The following is a 4672-nucleotide window of genomic DNA, read 5'->3' as shown; positions in this document are numbered from 1 at the left end:
CAGCCGGAGCAGCTGTCCTGACAAAATGCAGGGTAGTGGCCTGCACAGCAATGCAGGAAGCTTTACATGACAGCAGAACGGGCCTACTTTTGTACCCACGTAGGATTTCTGGCAGCAAAGTCTACTCTGGCACAGCTGGGCTGATTTCATCTAAGGGGGCCTCTCACCAGGTGCAGTTTCTGCCCAGAACTACAGCAGAGGCAGCAGGATGAACTGCAGCGCCCAGGTCCCTTGGGCTCCACGGAGCCTCTTTGGAGCTTCCTGCTCAGTGACAGCTGCCTCTGTCTTGCTCATCTTTAGTTATGGACCAATAAATTCCAACATTCCTGAGCTGCTCTACAAAAACAAACAAACAAACAAACAAAAAAACCTTAACACACTCTAAAAGAGGGTCTCAAGAAAGGATTCCTAGGGCCCAGAATAAACATTCTCTACCAAACCTTACCTACTCCTCAGCAGATATGAAAAAGTCCTCGTATGTCTAGGTCAATAATGTGAGATGCTGCAGGGACTCACCAATGCCAGAACATTCAGAACATTCAAGAAAAAACAGCTGGCATCCTCAGCACCACCAACAGTAAATGCTGTTATCACCCATGCACATACCAATCTTTTCTTACAGAACCATACATAATATACACGCAATAGTAAATTAATTCATGTTGTGTAAAATGAAGTCACTCCTTTTGAAATACATCATATCCCAGTGTTTACATACCACGTCTTATAGGATAAATTAGAAAGATGCTCTCCTAAATAATAACGAATAGCAACCTTATCAGGATGGTCATGTAGGACATGAGCTAAATCCGTGTGACTCATTTTCACAGGAAGGATTCTAAAGATGTCATTAATAGCTACAGAAAGAAGAGTAAGAGAGCAAATTTGACTAAGCAGTTACTGCTACTTAATATATACAAGTTATTACAGTCCTGAGCTCCACTCTCTCATTTACTGCTTTGCATAACGCAAGCAGCAGCAGTCCACAGAACACTGCTCTCTAACACTGACTTCTTTAAACAGATTACTGATCTTTCGCAAAAGGGACCTCAAGTTTAGTACTTCTGTGATGACATAGTGCCCCTTCTAAGCTGCTATATATAACTGTGGCTATTCATGGCTTCTGAACTTCATTTTGAATAAGCACAACTAGAGCTGATGATTACTATGTGCCTAAAATTTCACAGGAACTACAGGTATTTCAGACCTATCCCACTCCTTCAGGCACTGTAAGAATCCAAGTCTCACTGATGTTACTGCACAAAAGTCTTTATTCCTACCTATAATCTCCCAGAAAACTTATCTACTTGCCAAATAACTGAGCAGTAAATTTGCTTAATCTCATTTACACACCAGCTCTTCGCTGTCCCTCACCTTTTTGTGGAGCAACTGAGAAACACTTACCAGATCACCTCACCTCACTGTAAGTCACTGCTTGGAGGAGTTTCTGGCCATGACACCTATAGAACACGGCTGTGTTGCTGCTGTGGAACAAAACTCACTGTCATGATGTCCCGATCCACTGTCGGGGGAGGTTTCGATACGATCCCAAGAGCGAGATTAAGACACAAACGAGGTCAAATACCATACAACCTTATAAGCTCTATTTTCATAATAGTGATAAGACAGAGAGAAGAAGAAGGAAAAAAAAAACAAAAAGAAGAAAGACAAGCAAGCAAGCAGGAGAGATGCAGCAAGTTACCACACCACCAGTCGAGTTACGTTTCGTCATCTCTGCCTCGGTGCAGGTGATGATTTTCTTGGAAAGGAGTTGAGAAGAAGGAAAAGAAGCTTCTCTCTTAACGCGCATCTCCCTCCCMTTGGGGGGTAAAATGTAGTCCTTTTATTGTCCCAGTTCTTGAAGAGTCCACCCACTTTCTTGAAGCTTTTTGCTTTGGTGCCCCTCTTCCCCCCCCTACTCAACTGCCAGCGCCGCTTGTCAGGCTCCRCTGAGCATTGTTGGGGTCTTGGGCTAATCCATGAAGTTGTAAATTGTGTAGAGATAACAAACCTTGAGCTGGTATCGCAGTCTTCCCACGGACAGGATGCCAAGGCCAAGAAGTTGTTAATTGTATGAAGATAAGACACCTGGCATATCTCAGTCTTCCCAGAGACAGGAGGAAACTATATGGCAACAATGTCGAGACAGAACACAATCCACAGTAGTCTCTTACATAAACACAATCCACAGTTGTCTCTCATACATGATTACAGACACGGCCTCAGTGTGTCTGTTTCTTGTAATCTACGGCTGTTCGGTGACAACATGACTTTGAACTCTGTAGAACCAACAGAGACTGCAGCTGAATTTAGAGGCAAGAGCCAGGAAAACACACTGGCCAACTTTGAAGTACTGCTGATTGTGTGTGGTAGCCTACCTGCCTGTAAAAAGGCCTCTGAACAAAAAACTGCACTGACTTTAGCTGGTATTTGTAGTTATCCTGGTGATTTTTCACAATGCACATGCCCTGATGGCATCGAAGTGGCACTCACCTGAATCCTATTTCTGCATCAACTGTGCAAGCTTTGAATGTGCACACATACAGACCTACCGCAAACACACTTCGTTTCCTACAACACTTTTATTTTACCTCAGACCAGTGCAAAGCTGTAACTCTTTAGCTCCTGCCAAGTACATCACAGGAAAAGTGAATATGCAGAACACAGACATTTGCCTTTAGTTGCTTTGGAAGCTGTAACCCAAGCAAAAATTTCAGAGGTACCAATGAAAACATGCCCTAGGTTGGCAATAGCTCATCTGTGCCAGCTGTATTTCATATCTGAGTCTTTCACACTCCTAAGTCTGAATCTTACTGAGCTTCTTGTGCTCATACGATGCTTAACTTGCAATTTGTGATATTTCCATTTTGTATATTGGTCAGCTCTCCAGCCAGAAAGCAAAACAACGAGCACCCTTTGGAGAAGTTTCTATACAAAAGGGTCTGAGGCTCTTAGTTACTTGAGGAAAGCCTCGGGCCACTCTGATAATACCCCATCAGCAGTAGCGGAGGAGAATATTTCCTGCCGTTCTCTGCTTAACTCTTAACATCCAATGAAAAATTTATCTTCAGCCAGCTGTGTGAGAAGTGAAAAAGCTGCCGCCATGGTATCTCTTTCCACAGGGCCTTCCCAGGCTCTCAGAACAGGAAACTCAGTGCCGTGAGGATGGCTCTTGAGCTCCTGACAAGTCTCTTGGGAACGGGCAGGCCCCATGGAACAGGCACAGCGAGGAGCGCTGCTGCCAGACGAGGACACGGGACAAGTCCCTTCGATTCAGCTGAGCATGGGGTTAACAAGCGTAGCGAGCCTTCATGCTCCTTGCTTCTTTGGGGCTTTTTGGTGTTTTATGTATGATCAGGTATGATATGTTCTCTAGATTCAGTCTCTTTTAAAATAGTTTAGGCAGAACTTCTTTAAAATAAGAAATCTTTTGATGAGAAGCTCACTATTCAGAGACTGGGCATCAAACTGTGCTGCTTCCCTGCATATAACACTGAAGACAGGAGGCCATTTTGAAGCCGATAGCAGATCCATGTGGCTGCTCCAGGCCTCTCTCCTTGAGGTACCAGAGGCCCAGGCCAAGGAATAGCCACCAAGGTCCATTCATAGGACGTACCAAAGTTGGATGATGGCAGTGTACAGGTCACTTCCTGACCAGACCATTATCCTCCCACCAGGGCCTATCTCAGCATTCAAAGTCCAAAGGTGTCCAGCTAATCACCTAAGGGTCAATAAAAAGTAGCAGTGTCCCACAACGAAGACAAGTGATTTGGACTTTATGAACAACATTCTTATTCACTTGACATGATGCTGGTCAATGTCACCAATACCTGTCTGATCCATAATACTGGATTCTGAGGTTCTGAGCACCCCAGGGACTGCAGTCTCTCTCCCTGGAGTGGTTGGCTGCCCATGCCCAAAGCCAGCTCTGATGCAGTACGGTTGGATACCTGTGGGTCCTGCTACTACAAAAACTACTAAGTTGTGAGAAAGAGCTGCAAGAAGCCTGTGGCTTCCACCACAGATAGCTCACTTAAACACAAACCCTTGTCTTTGATCCTTGCCCGAGCTGTGCTGCAGGTATGTCTRACAAGGTCAGCCTTGGACTTGCTGAACCAGATCTTTCTTTGCCCACTTACTCCCCAGTTTCACTTCCAACCTACCTCACCACTGACAGCTTGTCCAGTGATGTTTGGCTGACCTTCGTTATTGTCACCAAACCTACTCGGCCTTTTTTGTTTGAGCAGAGTGGACTGTGCCCCTTTTTGGCAAGGGCACAGCCGCTGCCAGCCTTGTGGAGCCTATTCTGTGCACAAGCAAAACTTAAACAAAATTCTGTGCCTGGAACGTCACTGCTTTAGTTATGAAAACAAGAGACAAACATAAATTCTAATAGTCTTTTCCAGATCACTACCAATAGCACAACTCTGACCTTTTATGCTCTGAAATACTTAACCCCACCACTGTTATGCTATTGCCCCTTGAAACCAAACTAAAGACTTCATTTCCACACACCATTAAGTGAAAATAAGAACAAAAAGCTCTGTTCAAAGCAAGGCGGCACTTTGCACTCAACACTTCAAGAGACATGTGAACTGCAGCTCCCACCTATCCATAACACACCAAGGGCACATCTTTGAAACTCAGCCTACTAGCTGGAGTACTCTTTAGT

At 44.7% G+C, this 4672-nt stretch overlaps 1 long non-coding RNA gene across 1 annotated transcript; it reads right to left on the bottom strand.

Moving 5' to 3' along the window:
• Window positions 1–303: 303 nt before the first annotated feature.
• Window positions 304–1872, bottom strand: LOC112953934. Its single transcript, XR_003250646.1, has 3 exons — window positions 1703–1872; window positions 1405–1484; window positions 304–336 (listed from the first exon to the last, which is right to left on the bottom strand). It is a non-coding gene; the product is annotated as an uncharacterized LOC112953934 (long non-coding RNA).
• Window positions 1873–4672: the final 2800 nt, after the last annotated feature.

This window comes from Nothoprocta perdicaria, unplaced genomic scaffold (assembly GCF_003342845.1).
Source record: "Nothoprocta perdicaria isolate Ctin4 unplaced genomic scaffold, notPer1 scaffold_1082, whole genome shotgun sequence".
Lineage (NCBI taxonomy): Eukaryota > Metazoa > Chordata > Aves > Tinamiformes > Tinamidae > Nothoprocta > Nothoprocta perdicaria.
Note: the sequence above shows the minus strand (reverse complement) of the source record. Positions and strands in the feature narration are given on the sequence as shown.